General features: G+C 43.5%; 1 long non-coding RNA gene across 3 annotated transcripts in view; it reads right to left on the reverse strand.

Annotated features, from left to right (window-relative positions):
- LOC113631352 (uncharacterized) overlaps window positions 1-21,457 on the reverse strand; it is a 93,295-nt gene that overhangs the window by 42,658 nt on the left and 29,180 nt on the right. For 2 of the 3 annotated variants that reach the window (XR_003437273.1, XR_003437272.1), the window contains exons 2-3: window positions 11,141-12,967; window positions 9,621-9,816 (exon numbers count right to left, since the gene is read on the reverse strand). This is a non-coding gene — a long non-coding RNA (uncharacterized LOC113631352). Of the gene's footprint in view, window positions 1-9,620; window positions 9,817-10,491; window positions 10,712-11,140; window positions 12,968-21,457 lie in introns of all 3 variants that reach the window. The other variant, XR_003437274.1, reaches the window with a different exon arrangement.

The raw sequence follows: 21,457 nt of genomic DNA on the forward strand, positions 1-21,457 counted from the left end.
TAGAAACACATGTTTTCTAAACGCACCATTGTTTTGTTTTGTGTGGTCTTTTAAAAACAACTGTCTCTAGTTTCTGCCACTTCCAATCAATCTTAGCTCTTGCAGCCCTGCCAGTTCTCATAGACACCTGACACTTCCTGCTGTCTGCTGTAGAGCAGCTTTGGGGATAGAGATTATTTCCTTTCCTCCTTCTCAAGCCCCACCCTAAGCTTTTTCTGTTTAACTAAGAAAAAGCAGAAATTGGTTAAATCTGTATTTTTAGGGAATCTTTTCCTAGTTGTGTTAGGGCCATAGTTGTTGATCTGGTGACAGAAGAAATTCCTGACTGATTAAATGTGCTATGTCTAGATGCTCTAGCAATAAAATTGTGCCCTTGAAGTGAGAGCCTGGCCCCAGATGGGGTCCTGTGGGAAATGCCTCAATGTGGGAGCAAGACTGCTTCAGATCTGGGAGAGGTCCCATGCAGTGGAGCCCTTCATGACTCCCCCAACTCACTATCCCTGCCTCCTGGGACATATGTCCCCTCCTCAACCTGGAGGAGAGACGGCAGTTTGTAGATTGAGATGTCAAATTGCCCCAGTAAAAGGCATAAATGGGCTGGCATAACTTCATTATGTACAGCTCATAACTTAATTCACAGTCCCTCCTCCTTTTGGCTTCAACCCAAATGCCCATCAACTGATGAATGGATAGACAAAATATGGTATATCCATACAATGAGATATTATTTAGCCATAAAAAGGAATGGATGAAGCTGAAAACATTATGATAGATGAAAAAAGTCAGTCACAAAATGTACTTGAAAGAAATAGAAAATATGAACAAACCAATCACAAGCACTGAAATTGAAACTGTGATTTAAAATCTTCCAACAAACAAAAGCCCAGGACCAGATGGATTCACAGGTGAATTCTATCAAACATTTAGAGAAGAGCTAACACCTATCCTTCTCAAACTCTTCCAAAAAATAGCAGAGGGAGGAACACTCCCAAACTCATTCTACGAGGCCACCATCACCCTGATACCAAAACCAGACAAGGATGTCACAAAGAAAGAAAACTACAGGCCAATATCACTGATGAACATAGATGCAAAAATCCTCAACAAAATACTAGCAAACAGAATCCAACAGCACATTAAAAGGATCATACACCATGATCAAGTGGGGTTTATTCCAGGAATGCAAGGATTCTTCAATATACGCAAATCATTTAATGTGATACACCATATTAACAAATTGAAGGAGAAAAACCACATGGTCATCTCAATAGATGCAGAGAAAGCTTTTGACAAAATTCAACACCCATTTATGATAAAAACCCTGCAGAAAGTAGGCATAGAGGGAACTTTCCTCAACATAATAAAGGCCATATATGACAAACCCACAGCCAACATCATCCTCAATGGTAAAAAACTGAAAGCATTTCCACTAAGATCAGGAACAAGACAAGGTTGCCCACTCTCACCACTCTTATTCAACATAGTTTTGGAAGTTTTAGCCACAGCAATCAGAGAACAAAAGAAAATAAAAGGAATCCAAATCGGAAAAGAAGAAGTAAAGCTGTCACTGTTTGCAGATGACATGATACTATATATAGAGAATCCTAAAGATGCTACCAGAAAACTACTAGAGCTAATCAATGAATTTGGTAAAGTAACAGGATACAAAATTAATGCACAGAAATCTCTGGCATTCCTATACACTAATGATGAAAAATCTGAAAGTGAAATCAAGAAAACACTCCCATTTACCACTGCAACAAAAAGAATAAAATATCTAGGAATAAACCTACCTAAGGAGACAAAAGACCTGTATGCAGAAAATTATAAGACACTGATGAAAGAAAATAAAGATGATACAAATAGATGGAGAGATATACCATGTTCTTGGATTGGAAGAATCAACATTGTGAAAATGACTCTACTACCGAAAGCAATCTACAGATTCAATGCAATCCCTATCAAATTACCACTGGCATTTTTCACAGAACTAGAACAAAAAATTGCACAATTTGTATGGAAACACAAAAGACCCCAAAGAGCCAAAGCAATCTTGAGAACGAAAAACGGAGCTGGAGGAATCAGGCTCCCTGACTTCAGACTATACTACAAAGCTACAGTAATCAAGACAGTATGGTACTGGCACAAAAACAGAAATATAGATCAGTGGAACAGGATAGAAAGCCCAGAGATAAACCCACGCACATATGGTCACCTTATCTTTGATAAAGGAGGTAGGAATGTACAGTGGAGAAAGGACAGCCTCTTCAATAAGTGGTGCTGGGAAAACTGGACAGGTACAAGTATGAGATTTGATCACTCCCTAACACCATACACAAAAATAAGCTCAAAATGGATTAAAGACCTAAATGTGAGGCCAGAAACTATCAAACTCTTAGAGGAAAACATAGGCAGAACACTCTATGACATAAATCACAGCAAGATCCTTTTTGACCCACCTCCTACAGAAATGGAAATAAAAACAAAAATAAACAAATGGGACCTAATGAAACTTCAAAACTTTCTCACAGCAAAGGAAACCATAAACAAGACCAAAAGACAACCCTCAGAATGGGAGAAAATATTTGCAAATGAAGCACCTGACAAAGGATTAATCTCCAAAATTTATAAGCAGCTCATGCAGCTCAATAACAAAAAAACAAACAAACCAATCCAAAAATGGGCAAATGACCTAAATAGACATTTCTCCAAAGAAGATATACAGAGTGCCAACAAACACATGAAAGAATGCTCAACATCATTAATCATTAGAGAAATGCAAATCAAAACTACAATGAGATATCATCTCACACCAGTCAGAATGGCCATCATCAAGAAATCTAGAAACAATAAATGCTGGAGAGGGTGTGGAGAGAAGGGAACACTCTTGCACTGTTGGTGGGAATGTGAATTGGTTCAGCCACTATGGAGAACAGTATGGAGGTTCCTTAAAAAACTACAAAGAGAACTACCGTATGACCCAGCAATCCCACTACTGGGCATATACCCTGAGAAATCCATAATTCAAAAAGAGTCATGTACCAAAATATTCATTGCAGCTCTATTTACAATAGCCAGGACATGGAGACAACCTAAGTGTCCATCATTGGATGAATGGATAAAGAAGATGTGGCACATATATACAATGGAATATTACTCAGTCATATAAAGAAACGAAATTGAGCTATTTGTAATGAGGTGGATGGACGTAGAGTCTGTCATACAGAGTGAAGTAAGTCAGAAGGAGAAAGACAAATACCGTATGCTAACACATATATATGGAATTAAGAAGAAAAAAAAAAGGTCATGAAGAACCTAGGGGTAAGATAGGAATAAAGACACAGACCTACTAGAGAATGGACTTGAGGATATGTGGAGGGGGAAGGGTAAGCTGTGACAAAGTGAGAGAGTGGCATGGACATATATACACTACCAAACGTAAAATAAATAGCTAGTGGGAAGCAGCCGCATAGCACAGGGAGATCAGCTCGGTGCTTTGTGACCACCTAGAGGGGTGGGATAGGGAGGGTGGGAGGGAGGGAGACGCAAGAGGGAAGAGATATGGGAACATATGTATAACTGATTCACTTTGTTATAAAGCAGAAACTAACACACCATTGTAAAGCAATTATACTCCAATAAAGACGTAAAAAAAAAAAAAAATGTACTTGAAGGGCCCTGCAGAACCAAAGCAAGAGTGCAACTCTTCAGTGAGGGATCTGAGGAGAGAAACTCTGAAGTACAGCTCAGCAATCTGGTCCTGGGCTCCAGCCTTGAAATTTACTAGCTTTATGGTCTTAGTCAAGATTCAAATTTTTCTAAACCTGAATTTTCTCATCAGTAAAATTAGGAAAACAGTGTCTTCATTTGTGAGGTTTGAATGAGACTGTGTGTGTGTTCAGTGCTATGGTAGTTTATTACAGAAATGGGCCCCCAATTACTTCTTCCTGTATCTCCACCCTTGGTGGTCTCATCCCACATTGATTCTGGGATTAGCTATGTGACTTGCTTTGACTGATGGCACATTCACAGACATAATTTGAGCAGAGGCTTAACATACTATGCATTGGGACTTGCCTTCTTATACCACACAAGTCTACCATGAGCAGATGCCTGAGCTAGCCTGCTGGAGACGTGTGGCTCAGCTGTCAGCCCAGCCATGAGAGTGAGGCCGTCTTAGACCATCCTATCCCAGCTGAGCTGCCAGATGACTGGAGCCATACAAGAGACTCCAGGTGCAGAAGAACCAGCCAGCTGAGCCCAGCCCCAATTGCTAACCTACCTGTCAAAGACCACTAGGAACACACTTGTAGTCGAGCAAAGTTAGCTTTATTTCGAGTGCTGCAGCAATGGAGAGTGTACACCAGAGGAACCAGGAAGGGGAAGCCAGGAGGGGCTTATTATAGGATCTGGGTGTCTGTTGGGTGATTCCATAAGGCATTTAGGGAAGTGGGAGCCAGTTTTTGATTGGGTGCTTTCAGAAAATGGGGCCACCTTGGTGACTGGATCTCTTGATAATTTTTATCTATGAGGTAGGAGGACTAAAGTGGGACTACATTGTCAGCAGTAACTCATATTAGCTGGAAGGAGGAGGTGTTCAGTTAGTTTTGAGTTGCAGAATGTCCTTGTCTCTGTATAGTTTCAGGCATGATCACAAAATAGTCTTGTTCTGTCTTATTCCATCGTGGTCAAAGAATGGCCTTGTCTGAGTATTGTTTATATGCTGTGAAAACTGTTTATGTACATTCAGGAACACTACAGCTGCCAGCTGTTGGGGCCACTTTTTACTTTCTTACACAGAATCATAGGCAAATAATTCTCTTAAGCCTCTAGGTTTTGGGGTGGTTTTTAATTCAGAAATATATAACTAATATGAGCTCTTTGTAATGCCTAAAGTGCTGTGCAGGCTTTCTGATCCCTTCTGGGGTTATATATGTAGAAAGCCCTGACTTCATGGGCTCAAAATAGAGGAAGTAGCAGAATGTGAGGAAGTTAACCAGGACCAGCTGAGGACAAGGAGCAGGTGGGGACTTCAGAGGCCCGAGGTGGCCACATACATGCAGCAGACAGGGCTGGTTTAATCATCTCCTGCTTGAGTCTGATGCTGCCTCTTTCAGATACTGCTTCCCAGGACCAGACCATCATGTTCCATCTTTCCTAGGCCCTCCCCATCCAGGATCCACTCCTGGCTTGAAGGGTAGCAGGGCAAGGGCAGGTTCCCCAGGACCTTTTCTCAGCTAACATCTCTCACAGGCACATGAAAGCCTCTGGTGGTCTATGCATGAACAATCTATTCTGTTCACAGACCCTTCTGTGGGTTCAGCCATCATAAACAATATTGGAGCCTATTTTATATTTGGTAGAAAGATATACCTGCCCTTGCTCTGGGTACCAGAGGTATTGACCCATTTCAAGAAGGTGTGACAGAGGAGTCATAATGCTTGGTTATTGTTTCACCTCTTGAATGACCAATAACCCAAGAGTGAACTCTTCTGCTTTTTGACCAGGTACTTTTAGCTTAAATCACTGGCAGTCAGGCTCTGGTCATAAATCTCCTGAGGACAGGTCACGCTTCTTGCAGTTACTTCTTCTCTAGCCAAAACCTTCAGTGAAGTTCAGGGAAGAAAGAAGGACAGTAAATCTTATTTTCCTCTTACAAATACTCTATAGGCTAGTCCCCACTGACAGCTTAAAAACTGACTCAAACCTGATCAACTTCTGGGAGGTACTCTTTCACTCAGCTACAAGAATGTGTTTTTCCATTCACCCTCAAAGCCAGAGGCAGCCACTTTATCTGTCAGAGTCTACCACAGTTGGGTACAGAAAGATCCAGATGACTGAAAAGTAACCATTCATACTGGCTTCACAGAAAGGAAGAAAGTAAATCCCCAGTGGGAACACTGGGACATTTGTCTTGGTTCAGTAGGTCCTTGAAAGAACATGAGAAGCCCTTTCTTCATTTGAGGGTGTTGAATTGCATTTTATATGAAAATTTACCATTCCAATCACAGGGGATTTTTGAATTTCAGTGAATCCTCCCTTCCTTCCTTCTTGCTCTGTCGAACCAGCGAAGAGCCAAACATTGGCTAATTGCAGAGCAGTGTCAACTCAACCACAGAAACCTGGATCATCCACTCTTGGCTACGCAGTTTGCCAGACAATGTCAATGTTAAGATAGGAAAGGATTCCATACTTTGAAGTCACAATCACTCAGCAATGATTCCACCCACTTCTACCCATGATGAAGGGCCATTGGCCAGATTCCTGGCTCTGTATACCTCTGGCTGTCACATAATAGTTTTGTATCTCAGTGCCTTTGTTTGTGTCAATAGAATGTGTTTCTACCCATCTCACAGGATTGTTAGGAGGAAAGTACAAAATTTCTTTGAGGGGTATAAAATGATAAACTTATGTTCTGTGAAATTTTATACATTTATTTAATGTGTTATTCCATGACATCTCACCATAATTCTATCACAGTAGGATAAATGGCAGCAGCCAAAACACATCCTCCCCACAAATAACAAGAATAGTTTGTGAGCTCCCCAAGGCTAAGAGCCATGTCCACTCATCCGTATATCCACTGTGACACACATCACCCAAGGAAATATCCCTAGGATAGGTGTGTTGAATAGATAGATGGAACACTGGATGAATGGATGGATGGATGGATGGATGGATGGATGGGTGGGTGGGTGGGTGGGTGGTAGATGAATAGATATGGTGGATGATCGAATGGATGGATGCAGGACCAAGATGGTATGCAACAGCATGGGCATTCGGGTTGTCGAAACATTAAAATACTTCCACATTGGTTGGTAAATATGTCGCTCCCTGAGCTCTTCAAGTGCTTCCTGTTGTCCTGACTACCTTGATCCTCCTCCTCCCACAAAGCCCCCAGTCCTTTCCACAATGGCAACTGTACCGTTATCATCTGGCACAGAATTCCGTGCTGATAGGAAATCTAAGTGGTTGATTCCAGTGGACCCACTTAATTGTGAAATATTTTGAACGTCCCTCTTGCTTGGATGGGTGACCATTTCATTACTGGGCTAGTTTTAGGCCACCGGCCCTAGGACGAGGCTCTTAATAAATCCTATGAATGAGATTTAAATTTGTTGTCAGTATCTCCTAGCTCATAGGATTCAACTCCATCATAACCGGAGGTCCTCTAAGGTTTTAATCTTTGTTGTTGACTTTCTTTTCTTCACCACCCTCCAAAATTTCCAAATAGTGATTTGCCACATGTGGGGCTGGGACTTTTCCCTCAAGTAATTCCTGATTACATTAACTCACTTTCTTAATAGCATGGGTTTGGAGCATTTCTTATTAATTAACTTCCCCAGCTTTATTGAGATATGACTGACATACAACTTTGTATAAGTTTAAGGAAACAATATGATGATTTGATACGTGTATATATTGCAAAATGATTACCACAATAAGGTCAGTTAGCACCTCCACCTCTCACATGATTACCTTTTGTGTGTGTTGTGAGAACATTTAAGATCTATCAGCAACTTTCAAGTATGTAATACAGTACTGTTACTGTATTACTGTATAACCACACTGTTACTATGGTTACCATGTCGGTACATTAGATCCCCAGGACTTACTCATCTTAAAACTGGAAGTTTGTACCCTTTGACCATCTCCCATTCTCCCCCATCCCCACCCCTGGCAACCATCATTCTACTCTCCGTTTCTATGTAAATTACTTTCTTAGTAGCACGTGTATGGAGGATTTCTATTCTAAATAGTTACTTATTATATTAACTCAGTTTCTTAATAGCATAGGTTTTGGGGAGAAATGCTGGCTAAGTGTCATGACCAATGGGTTCATCTAGAATACGCCTTCATTAAACCCTGGAAGAACTTGTGACAGCTGTATAAATTTACCTCTCCAGGCAGAGCTCACGTCACGTTTTGAAAGAGATGTTGGTCTCACACAGGCCATGATCCAGCCATGTTGCTGATGCCTCGTTATGTGTCTCTCAGCTCCTCCACTGGGGACTACCACTTGGAATTTAGGGACTGCTGCCCTCCACCTACACTATGGTCACCATGCATGGCTTTGGTGGGATGGAGCCCCCCTCCCCCCACTCCACTCAGTTCCCTGCAACAATCTTTGGGCAGTAATGCTCACCACTCCCAACACACACACACTTCCCAATAATGAATAATAATCTCCAGAAGAAAACAGTGTAGCAATAGGAAGGCAGAAAGTGGGGCTTCCCAGGTGGCGCAGTGGTTAAGAATCCACCTGCCGATGCAGGGGACACGGGTTTGGGCCCTGGTCCGGGAAGATCCCACATGCCGTGGAGCAACTAAGCCCGTGCACCACAGTTACTGAGCCTGTGCTCTAGAGCCCGCGAGCCACAACTACTGAGCCTACGCAGCACAACTACTGAAGCCCACATGCCTAGAGCCCGTGCTCTGCAACAAGAGAAGCCACCGCAATGAGAAGCCCGTGCACCGTGCTCGCCTCAACTAGAGAAAGCCCACGTGCAGCAATGAAGAACTAATGCAGCCAAAAATAAATAAATAAAATAAATTAATTAAAAAAATAATAAAAAGAAAGGCAGAAAGTGTTTCCCATGGACCTCTTCATTAACGTGCTGAGCATCAGCTGAGCCATTTGGTCCACTCTCTTCTGTCCAGACCATGCCCAGAGTACAAAGGAAGGGGCTCTTTCTCACTGCTTATCAAACAGCTGAGAGATTTAGTTTTCAAACTCTGGGGCAGGGCCTTGAAATATAAGTTCTTTCCCTTGGGCCAGAGTGGAGTTCTTAGGTGGCCCCTCTCACCCCTCCCCTCCTCAAGGAGGCAGAAGTGTTAACCTTCTCAGAGTATTGGCCTCAGGGTTAGAGGGCAGGAAAAGGACTCTTCCAGCCCCAGTTTTTCTCTGTCTGCTGCACGTCACTTCCTTAGAAGTAAAGGATGCATTATCTACTATTTGGAAAAGTTTTATCAAAGGGAAGTTGTTCTAAGAAACATAATAGTTAGCATCTAGAATGTGCACTTCACAGCTGGGCCAGGCGATGAAATGGATCAGTGGCTTCTGCATTTTGAAAAGAGAAAAACATAGTGGCTGTCATCCTTCAACAGCGAGTATATCGAATGATATTTTGTAATTAATCCTACTCCTCTGAGACAAAGAATAAAAGATCTGGAATAGCTCAGTTCCCTCCATCCGAGCATAAGGAAAGAAGCATTGCGGTAATATCAGGACTGCCACCTTCAACAGCACCTGCCAGATTTTAAGAGGAGATTTTCTTCTGCCAACATCATTCTCCTCTCCCCCACTGCTAGAGAACTGGCTGAATTTCCCCTTCTCATGTAGCATCTTTTTTTGATAAAGTATAACAACTATAGTAACACATTAGAAGAAATAAATATCACACAGAGGAAAGGCTTCAGTGTTTGCTGAAGGTACCAACTGCACCGGTCTCCAGGGTTACTGGGTTGATTTGCATCAGACTCCTGTTCTCTTCTCCACCACCCCATCCCTTCCCTGCTTCCTGGAGACCCTGTGAGACAAAGTCCCCATCGTAGCAAATGGCATTTGCACATTTCTACACAGGACTCCCCCCCCCCCCCCCCCCCCCACAGCAACTCACAGCTCTTGCTGCCGGCGCCTGGTTGGACGCATCCACGTGTTTCCAGGCAGCTCATGCCCAGTGAACTGAAGCTTTGAGCCATGACCTCAGCAGGAAGGACTTGCAGCCTAGCTCCCAGCCAGGTTGCAGTCATCCGGGAATAAGAACTGTGTTGCTGCAGATGTTCATCTGACCCTCTTGTGCAGGAGCTGAGGGTCTGGGGAAAAAGAGGGGGATAGTCCCACAGTCTGAGTGGAGGGTCGCATCACTGATGCTCAGAGCTTTCCTCACTAACAGGTAACTTCTATAATCATAACAAATCTAGACTTTAAAAAGAAAGAAATGAGCTCTGCCCTCCTCACTTCCAAGCTGGGCAGGGAGGAACAGAGGAACAAGAGCCTCTTCCTTTGTCTAGGCAGTATGGTTCATAAAGCACTTGGTGAAAGCTGGGTCTGCCCAGGAAAACAGAAATCCCTCTAGGTCTTTGAAAAGAGGAACTTAATACAGGGGATCAGTTGATGAAGCTACAGGAGCGCAGAGGAATTCAACAGGAAACAGTGGAAAAGCAGAGATTAGCCACAGCAGGAAGCCACAAACACACCAGGGCCCGTGAAGACAGTGGGAGCAGAGGGTGGGACCAGGGGCCAAAACCAGGTCTCCTGCAGATACTGAAACTGCGAGATGGCCCCATGGGAGCTGGGACCATAAGGCAGGGGCTGCGTGGCAGAAGCTGGAGCCTTGAAGGGAACACAGCCACTGCTGAGATGCAAGAGCAGAGGGAGAGAGTAAAGCAGTAGGGAATTTCCTCCCCTCCCTCCAGTTTTCCACCAGGCCTCCCGTGGCATGCCTCCCAAGGTCAGTGGTAAAGAAGCCGTGAAATGTAGTTCCTTACAATCAAAAGAGGTGCACAGGAAGGGCTGGGGTGGATCTGAGGCACACCGGGCACCCAGTCTTTCCTTTCACCCTGGTTACAGACCAGGAGGACTGAGATGAAGATCAAAAGGTTAGATGGCCATCCCTCAGTAAACACCAGCTTAGCCCCTCTGGCACCATCACACCCTTGGAAGTGAGACAGGAGATAGCTGGGCCGCTGAGCAGCTGGAGCTTGTCTCCTGCAGACATTTCAAGGGAAAGATAAAGGCAGGAACAGAGAGGAGCTGAGCTCTGCCTGAGTAAAAAGATAAGACGACCACATTTTTCATTCTTGAGGTCAAGGAGACCTCCCCGACTACACATGCGCAAAAAAAGGTTCCTCAGGAGTCAAAAAAGGGAGGGGGTGCTAGCCCCATAGTACGTCCTGACAGCCTCCCAGAGCCCTCGCACTGGAATCCATCTTGGCTAAAAGACGTGCGCCCACGTCGGGGAGTGCCCTGAGTCAGCCCAGATATGGGCACAAAGCCAGATGAAGCAAGATGATTGGCTAGAGGAAACCCAGAAAACTGCCCCCATATAAACAGTTTAAGCCACCCCCAAAGCACGTGACTCTCCGAGCCCCCTCGTGTGTCTTTCCACACGTACTTGTTTTCTAATAAACACTTTACCTGCTTCACTACCTTCTGTCTCCTTGTTGAATTCTTTCTTCAGAGAAGACAAGGACCAAGGTCCTGTTTCAAGCCCGCTGGCCCTCGTGGTCTAGGCGTTAAGATGCCCGGTTTTCACCGAGGCGGCCCGGATTCAATTGGCAGTCAGGAAACTAAGATCCTGCTTCAAGTGGCCGCACCTGTGGCCCCCACCCCCGCCCCGCCCCGCCCCGCCCCACCACGCCCGAGCTCAGAACGGGGAGCAAGGATATGCTCTGAGGTGGGGATGAAAGAAGATCCCACAAAGACTTTGGGAGATCCCAGGGCAAGGGCTGAGAGGTCCACAGTGCGAGTTCGCTCAGGCTGGACTCCTAGGATGGGTGGGTTCTGGGGTGTAAGAGTTATGGTGTCTTGGACAGCAGCAGAAATTTAAACCCTCAAGTTCCATTAGAGGACCTGGGCTAGAGGTGGTCCATGTTACAGTGGAGGGAGAGAAATTAGACCGGGGCTTCCAGCTGTGTAAAGGTGCTTTTTTTTTTAACCATGTCATGGGCTTGCATTGGACAACCATTTGTTATTTGAACCCCTAATGCTTTGCACTCTAACGAAATTGTCCCCCCACTTTGTAAGGCTGGTGGTGGGTGTGCTGCTGTGAGCTGAGCTAGCTTACTGCTTATGAGTCCAGGTGGGCTGGGGCCAGAGTCCAACACCACCGTCTACAGTCCTGGCCGTGGACACCTTATTGAACCTTTCAGGTTCCTCTCCTGGAAGATGGGGGTGCTGACACCTACCTCGCAGAGAGCCGTTGTGAGGACTACGTGAGACAGCGAACTTGGCAACAAAGCACTTAGCACAGAGCTTGGCTCCCAGAAAGGGCTCAGATAATGGCAGCACTGGTCTGCGGGTGAGACAAGGCTCTCACAGCCTTACCAGGATCACCCACCCACCAGGACCCCTGGATGCTCTGATCCTGGGCTGGGCCAGTGAGAACACACAGCAAAGAACAGTCTCCTTGTCACCTGCCTTCACAGCTGGGCAGTAAAAGGTTGAAGGCAGCCAATCGCCTTCCCAGCCTGTGGCTCCTTAGTCACAAAAAACAAACAAATCACAGCCTGTCAAGTCCCAGAAGCGAGCGAGATCGGAAGAATGCACATTGCCTGGCAAAATGTACCACCTTCAGCTGCCCATGGAAGTCCTGCTATGTTGAGAAAGAAAGTCAAAGGCCCTCGCGGAGACGGGAAACCTGACGCCCCTTCCCACTGTCGAGGGGTCCGGGCTGGGTACTGTGGGGGACAGGTGGGGTGAAGGAGCAGTCAGGGCGCCGGTGGTAATGGACAGACGCCTCTGAAAGTCACGGGTCGCCGTCTGTCCTCTGTGGGCAGCGCAGGAGCCAGGAGGGCCTCCCTGGACCCGGCGACCACAGGGAGGGCAGAGGCTAACGGAGGGGGTTCGCTACTGGTTATCTCAGGGACTGGGGGACCAGCACACAGGGGTGGCAGAGGCAGGGGAGGGGGAACGGGGCGAGAGGGTCCTGAGCTCTGTGGCAAGACCCAGGGGGTGAGTCGGACAAACAGCAGTGAAGGTCACAGGTACGGGTCAGCCCTTCACTCACCCGAGTGGGTGCCCAAGGCGGCCTGTAAAGATACACAGCTTCCTCTAAGCCTCCTGCAGACGCGAGTGGCTCCTGGAGGGACCTGCTCAGCGTCTTCTGGGCTTTTCAGCCATGACTTCAGGACGGGGTTTTCTTTCCTTCGAGTGGATTCACACAACGCCCCATTCCACTCCCCACCGCTGTCAGGGTGCAGTCGCAGCAGCTCTGCAGTTCTGTGTATTGTCAAGATAATGACCCTTCAAGAAAGAAAGAAAGAAACTACCGTTCTTGGAGGGATGGAGAAAGAGGCCAGAGGAGAGAAAGCTCTAGAAACTCCAAGGAGGGCCACGGTCTCTGGCCAGGGTGAGATAGAGCTTCAGCAAAGGGCAGAGGCAGGAGCACAGAGCATATTCTGGAGACAGTAAGTCTTTCTGTGTGTCTGGAATGGTGCGCCGGGGAGGTATCTTCTATCCACGGGTATATATTGGATTAATGATAACACGTAACACACGTAATCCAGGCTTTACCGATATTTGTTCCCTTGAATTTGGGGGGAAGAATCTGAGCTTCATCTGACTGAATCAACAGTCAAATGGTGACCCCCAGGCATTCTTGGTGAGGTGGGACCATGGTGGCTCAGCAGCGGGGGCCCTGGACGACAGTCCCTTATCACAGGGTCACAGGGGTGACAGGCCTCATGGGCCAGCCTGATTCAGTGAGCGCTGACAAAGATTCTTTGCTTGACCAAACTTCAGTCAGGTTCCCAAACCTTCTCCAAGCCCATCTCTGCACTTGCTTGTAAAATACAGTTTCAGCAAGCATCAGCTCCCCTAACCTCAATATCTGATCAGGTTCCTCATCCCCTCGTTTCCCAGGTGGTATCTGATCACCCCTGGCCTGCCTTCAGCAAGAATCCTGTTAGTCTGGTTTAGCCAGAGTTCCCTCTTAGTCCTGATGTAGGAATTTTCCACACACTGACTCCCACCCTGATCCTTGGCTACAAATTCCCACTTGCCTGTGCGGTATTCAGAGTTAAGTCCAGTCTCTCTCCCGCTGCAGAATCCCATTGCAGTGGTCTCTCTACCTATCGCCATGGTCCTGAATGAAAGCTGCCTTACGATCTTTGATAAACAGCGTGAATCATTTTTTCTTTAACAGGCCCACCTGCCTCCCCACTCGTCCCCCACCTGTCACCACCAGCCACAAACACTGATTTCCCTCCCCTCTGGCCACACCTGTGGGTCTGATGGGAGGCCCCCAGCTTGGCGCTGCTCTTGCCGATGAAAGCACTTCTCCACCTCTGCCCCTGGCACCTGAAAGTTGCCATGGTGGTGCCTTTCCACAGGTACAATGCCGCAAATTGGGCCCTGCCCCCGAAATATATTCTATACCATACAAATACTAAAAGTGGTCACAAAAGTACATTATGATAAAATATAAACAGATGCTTTAACAGACATTTGTTAAGTGAAATTGACTATTTAATATACAAGCTGCCATGAATAGTATCTTAGGCAGAGTTTTTTGCCTAGACCAAATTGGCCGACACTGTTCCTTTTTTTTTTTTTTAAGTTAACAGGAAATATAGAAGTTTTCCTGCACTTCTTCCTCTTCCTCATTCCCTTCCTCTCAGTTCAAGCTGAAAGCCCTCAGGTAGGGCAGAGCAAGGTGGAAGGAAGTCATGGTGACTCAGGGCAGTATGGGAGAGCCCAGTCGGGGTCTGGAGGATGTCCGGTGAGGGCACAGCACAGCACGGGATTTCTGAGCCCAGGTGACATGAGGGCATCAGAGGGAAGTCTGAGGCAGGAGAGTGGCTACATACATACGTGGATATATTAAGAGAAAGGGATGCCAGGTTTCTCACTGACAGAAAAGAAAGTTACAAATAAGGAAGGAAAAAATAAAATGAATCCTGCGGTGCTGAAACTGACTGTCAGTGTGAACTCACGTTGTCATATATATAGGAATAAAGACAGAGATAAATATAGATGCAAATGTTTGTGTGTGTGTAGATAAAAGTACATATAGGGCTTCCCTGGTGGCGCAGTGGTTGAGAGTCCGCCTACCGATGCAGGGGACACGGGTTCACGCCCCAGTCGTGGAAGATCCCACATGCTGTGGAGAGGCTGGGCCCGTGAGCCATTGCCGCTGAGCCTGCGCGTCCGGAGCCTGTGCTCTGCAACGGGAGAGGCCACAACAGTGCGAGGCCTGCATGCCGCAAAAAAAAAAAAAAGAAAAGAAAAGTACATATATATATATTCCCTAACCCTGGCCACACCTGGAAGCAGTGGTACCACAAAAGCAATGAGCCCACTTAACTCCCCAATCTTGGCTTTTTAATATAATTCCCAACTGAAAGAAACCAGGGCTCCTTAGAGAAATGGCTGATTCCAGGGCTGGGGCAGGGAACCTACAAGATGAGCCTGGGATATCTTATTGTGCCAGAAAGTAGGAAAGTGCCCAAAGAACAATAGGGATACGTCAAAAGGACTTTGGCCTACAGGTCAAATCTGAGACAATTTTAGCATCAAAATAGATGATAGTGTCAATGCCTATAGTTGAACCAGTTGGGTTTACTACTCATTACAGTGAGGGCAAATGCATACCATAAGTAACCATAGGGTATCTCAGTAAGAGGATGTCAGAAACTATTACAGGATCCGGCTTTTGTTTTGGAGGGTTTGGGGAGAGTCCAAGAACATGGGGTTTGCTCTGAATCACATACTGTCAGGAAGCAGAGACATTTCTATGATTGGTGCCTCAACAAATCTTATCTACAGGGAGGGCAGACTAGAGCAGGGATCAGGCTGTAACAGTCAAGAAGAAGCAGTCACTCATATTAGCCGGGAGAGAGGGATATTTGGTATTTTGTGGGTTGCGTCTTGCTTTTGTCTATGCCTAGACAAAATTATTAAGTGGCCTTGTTTTGTATCAATTTGCCATGGTCTCAAAGTGTCCTTGTCTGATGTTGGTGCTCTGTGAGATGATTTTTGTCCGACAGAAGAGGATACGTGGCCTAGTTTGAGCACCAGGCCAGCTTTGAACAGTGACGCCCAGCTGAAAGCATCACACCAGGTCCTAGATCTCAGGAATGCCTTTTTCTTTATCAATAATAATGACATAACTTATCGGACAAAATAAGACTCTATGAATCCATATAGATATAAAGTAACTGATTAACTAAATTAGGAATATGATGAGAAATTTCTTTAAATTAATAGACTTTGTTTTAGAGCAGTTTTAGGTTTATGGGAAAATTGAACAGAGTACAGAGTTCCCATATATTTCACACACACACACAGAGTTTCTGCTATTATTAACATCTTGTATTAGTGTGGTACATTTGTTACAATTTATGAGGTAATATGACTCATAAACCAAAGTCTATAGTTTATGTTAGAGTTCACTCTTTGTGTTGTACATTCTGTGGGCTTTGATGAATGTGTAATGAATGTATCCACCATTACAGTATCAGCAGAATAGTTTTACTGCCCTAAAATCCCCTGTGCGCCACCTGTTCTTCCCTCATTCTGAACCCTGGCAACCACTGGTCCTTTTACTCTCTCCCTAGTTTTGCCTTTTCCAGAATGTCATATAGTTAGAATCATACAATATGTATTCTTTTCAGATTGGCTTCCTTCACTGGGCAATATGCTTTGAAGTTTCCTCATTGTCTTTTTATGACTTTATAGCTTATTTATTTTTATTGCTGAATAATACTCCATCGTATGGATGTACCATTTGCTTATCCATTTACTTATTAAAGGATATCTTGGTTGCTTCCAATTTTGGGCAATTATGAATACAGCTGCTATAAGTATATGCAGGTTTCTGCATGGATACGTTTTCGACTCATTTGGGTAAATACCAAGGAGTACAATCACTGGATCGTATGGTAAGCCTATGTTCAGTTTTGTAGGAAACTTCCAGACTGTCTCCTAAAGTGGTTGTACTGTCTTGCATCCCCACTAGCAATGAATGAAACGTGATAATTACATGTGTTGTGATATTCTGGATGGGATCTTGGAACAGAAAAAGAACATTAGGCAAAAACCAAGGGAATCTGAATAAAGTGTGGACTTTAGTTAATAATGTATGCATAGTTAATAATGTATGCATAATAATAATAATAAATAATACTGATGCACTGGTTGTGACAAATGTACCACAGGAGTGTAAGATGTTAAAACAGGGGAAACTCGGTACAGGGTACACTGAATTCTCACACTATCTTTGAAATTTTTTTGCAAATCTAAAACTATTCTGAAACAAGATGTTTATTTAAATATTTTAAAAAGAAATGGCAGAATATCACCGTATACCCCAGGGAATGAATACAGGCATTAAGCATCAGTGACTGCTATGATCACAAAAAGAGAGACAACCAGACATTATGTGTTTCCTGCTGTCTTGCTAAAAGAATTTAACTTGAATCTGGTCCAATTTCTGGCTCCAGCTGTCAATTTGTAGGAAATGCAGAAGACAGAGGAACATGTTGCTTTGTACCATAACCAACAGAATCCATTATCACCTATCAATAGTGAAAGAAACTTCAAAATGAAAAACTAGGAAAGAGAATGTAGCAACATACGAAAAAACAATACCCCACCATCACCATCTATTTTTAAAGACTAAAAAGAAAGAAGAGGTTAAAAATAAACAAAAAAGCAGACTCAAAATTAATTTCATTTAGGGATGATATAGATATATACCTGGAAAAACCAAAATAATCAACTGAAAACTGTTAGAAATAAGAGAATTCAGCAAACTGGTTAAAAAACTTAGTAAACAAAATGATTGCTTTGCTACATGCAACAATAACTAGCTAACAAACATAAGAGAACAAAAGATTCCACTTCAAAATGACATAAAACAAAGTAAACATTGCTGAGAATAAGATTATTAAAAATGTGCAGTATGCAGAAAAATTTTAAACTCTATTGACAAAACTGAGAGGACAATTAAATAAACGGAAAGACATCCTGTTCAAGATCAGAAAATCTACCCTATAAAGGTGTCGATTCTCCCTAATTTTATCTACAAGTTTAATGTGATCCCAATAAAAATAGCATCAGTTCAACATCCAAATAATAGGAATTTCAGAAAGGACAAAGAAAACAGCCGGAAAAAGTTAGCAAAGAAAAATACAGTTTCTTGAGCAAAACATTCTAGATTGAAAGGGACTTTTGAATTCTTAGTATAATAAATAGAGAAAAAAGACCCACACCAAAGCATATGATTAAGAAATTATAGAACAACAGTAATAAAAAGGAAGCTCTTAGACACCAACAGAAAGAGAGAAAAATAGATTATAAAAAACCCAGGATCAGGACTCAGAAAAGCATCAGACCTCTCAGAAACCAACCTTACTGCGAGTTAGAAGACTCACAGTGGAGAAACCCCTTCACAATTCTGAGGTAAAAGAATTTCTATCTTATAATTCATATCCAGCTGAGGTATCACTTAAGTCTGGGGAAAAACCAGTGACTTTTTATTATTGTTTTCCTCGTGAAAAAAAAAAAACTATTTATGGTAGAAAAGTTCAAACATTTAAAAGTAGAGAGGACAATGGTATAATAAACTCCCATCTACTTAACACCCAGATTCAACAATGATCAGATTATGGCCAATCTTGCTTCATCTACACCCTGTTTCCCCCTCTGTTTTATCAATGAGTCTCTCTAGACGATAAGGACTTCAAAATATAAGAATAATGTCATTATTACACCTAAAATAAAATTGAACAATATCATCAGATATTCAGTGTTCAAATTTCCAGTTGCTTCATAAATATCACACACTTTTTAGAATTATAGTTTGTTTGAATCAGGATCCATATAAGGTCCACACCTTGTAAACTGTTTGCTTTCTAAATCTTTTAATCTCTCATTTTCTCCTCTTATTTTCTGTACAAACTATTTTCTTGCAAATGCTTTTTTTCCCTCTTGAAATTTATTTATTGAAGAAACTGGGTTGTGTGACCTGTAATGTTGCCCATGTTCTAGATTATTTTGCTGACTGTATCCCTATGATATCAGTAATCTTCTCTGTCCTCTCTATTTCCTGAATTTGGAAATATTTGGACCTAGAGGAGAACAAGGACTTCCCTTGGCATGCTTCCCCAGGAAGCCAACAAAGATGTGTTCCACTAAAAACAAAGGCAGACCAAAGACCTGGGATCCAGCTCAAGAGAGAGGCAAGGATGCTCCTCCGAATAACATGGATGTGAGTCCCCGAAGATGTGGAGGTGAATCTCAGATGACAGCTATGTAACAGATACAAGGAGCAAAGTCCAGGTTAGAGCAGGAGAATACTGAGAGCTCGAAGGAGAATGTCTCCAAGAAGAAAGTGAAATTGTAGTTATATTTGACGTGTTTAATCATGTTGAGAGCAGACTTTCAATTCTATAACAAAGTTTAGGACTAGTCATAAAGAAGACTAAGGAATAGAAAAGATATTATTGTACAAGAAAGGAAATATAAGCATAGCTCACTGCTGGTTTAGCCATGAATAATATTTACCCAGTCATAATAATACAAATGCTTAATATTGATTTAATTTAAAAGAGCAGTATAACTCTATTGAGAGGAGGAGAGGAGGGAAGAGGCTTCAAGAAGAGTCTGATGTTATCCTTGCCAGGAGTGCCCACTTCATAGTACTTATTACTGGAATGAGATAGAACTCAGCAAAGATTCTACTCCTATTTTTCATTTTCATTGATGTAAGTACTCTTATTTATACAAACAAGTAGACAGTAATGTGAGGAGATCTGTTACAGCAATTCACTCAATACTTTGAACTCCTTCCAACTTTATGTCAAAACTCACAAAGGAATACGTCATCAGATAATTGAAATTTAAAATTTAAAAAAGCTTCCTGTGACAGTTAACACTCCAAGTATTTAAATACTTCTTACATTTAAAAATTTCTGGATTGGATTAAGATTACAATGACTAGTGGTATGTATTTTATCAAAATGATATATCATTCTATGCATTATGAATTTTGATAAGCAATTATTAACACAGAAGAATTAAGAAATGCACTTCCAAAATGTTATTTTTAATTATTTGCTTTCAAAAAAATTGAAGCAGGCACTATGGTCACAGGAAAAATTTTTTAAGTTTTTCATTGCAATTATGATACGTGTTCTTTATCACAAAGAAGTGTGTTTGGCAATGAATGAAGCTTAAGTATTTTATAATAGGATAAAGTTTTTGAGAAAATCGAAAGGAGTGGGGCCACTGACTGCTGGGGGTTAGGGGCTGGAGCTTGGAGCTGGAGACCCAGGATCTAGGAACTGGGGATTCTGGGGGCTAAAGGCAGAGGATTCAATGCTGGGGACAGGGATCCTGGAGTAACCCCTCTCTGCCCTGACCTTACCTACCTAGGATCTCAGGTCTCAGTTCCTTGTCAATATACTATTTTTTTTTTTAACAGTTCTGGAAAAAAGACATTGTTCTGTTTTTCCATTATTTCATGTCCTTTTTTCAGTATTTCCCTATTCTTCCATTATCCCTCCTAAATGCTGAGAGCATTTAACCATCACAAGAACCCCCCTGCTCTCCCGATGGGACTTGGGGCAGCCATGCCCTGTGAGGGGACTTTTACACCTGCCTGCCTAAGACCAAAACATAGAGAAGCAAGTATTTTATGAGTCCAGGGCCATGTGCCTCCTGGCAGGCCTCCTCCATTCTCCTTAAGACAAGGGGCCTGAACAGGGACACCAAGGGCACCTGAGTACCTCACAATCCAGGGTTTCAAAACTGGGCTCTCAGAACCTCAAGGGGAACCTGGAGGTCAGCTTCCCTCTCAGAATCAGAAGTACTTGCCTCCTTCTGGAAGATCACAAAGAAATGGAAATGTTAGGACTCTGGGAAACAGAAATTGGCCCAAGGGTTTCTCCCACCATTTATTCTCTATCAAAATTCAGAACTAACTAAATAGAGAGCATTTTCTAATAATAACTCAATGTTAGCAATGTGGCTTTAGCAAAATATAATCTGTCATGAAATTATTGCTTTTAATTTGAATTTTGTTGCTTTTATGTTTGAAAATTTATTTTAGTTTTATATAGCCGTGGATATATGTTATATGCTTGCACTTAGTATACAAATAATTTAAATTCACACAGGGGGGTCTGCTTTTTCTTTTCTTTGAATAGGGTCTGTTCTTTGCTCAAACTTGAAAAACACTACTTTAGTGTAGTCATGAGAGATGGTGCAGAGCAGCTGCAAAGAGAAAAGGAAAGCCAGACCCTGCTCAGACATGCTCAGTGCCAAGGCTACCTCAGAGACAGGGGCCAGGAACTGGCACAGGAGGTTCTCTTGGGGTCCTGTGAGTAAAGTACGGGAGGGCAGTTTGGGGAATGTACAAGAGGATAACTGAACCATCGCCCTGCAGTACTCGGGGCGCTCAGCTGCTATCGACAAAAATCCCAACTCAGACCCAAAGGGAATGTCCTGGCTTCAGGAGGGACTCAGGCCAGCTACAGTCTCTGGCATGTCCTCAGGACCCTTCCCTCTTGTGCCCCATTGCCCTCTGCATCTCAGCTTCATTCTGGTCAACTGCAGGAGGGATTCCTCCATTGAGGGGATGGAGGCAAAGCCCCAATTTAACATCTTCCCAGCTTGGCAACCTCAACAGAAGATGTCTTCTTTCTGCCACTGTCTGGGTATCAAGCCCAGCACATGTGGACCAGCCTGTGTCCAGGGATTGGCCTAGGCCCAAATCCTGTGCCCACCTGT

The sequence above is a fragment of the Aethalodelphis obliquidens genome, unplaced genomic scaffold, assembly GCF_003676395.1.
Source record: "Aethalodelphis obliquidens isolate GAN/ISIS:26980383/991018 unplaced genomic scaffold, ASM367639v1 scaffold32, whole genome shotgun sequence".
Lineage (NCBI taxonomy): Eukaryota > Metazoa > Chordata > Mammalia > Artiodactyla > Delphinidae > Aethalodelphis > Aethalodelphis obliquidens.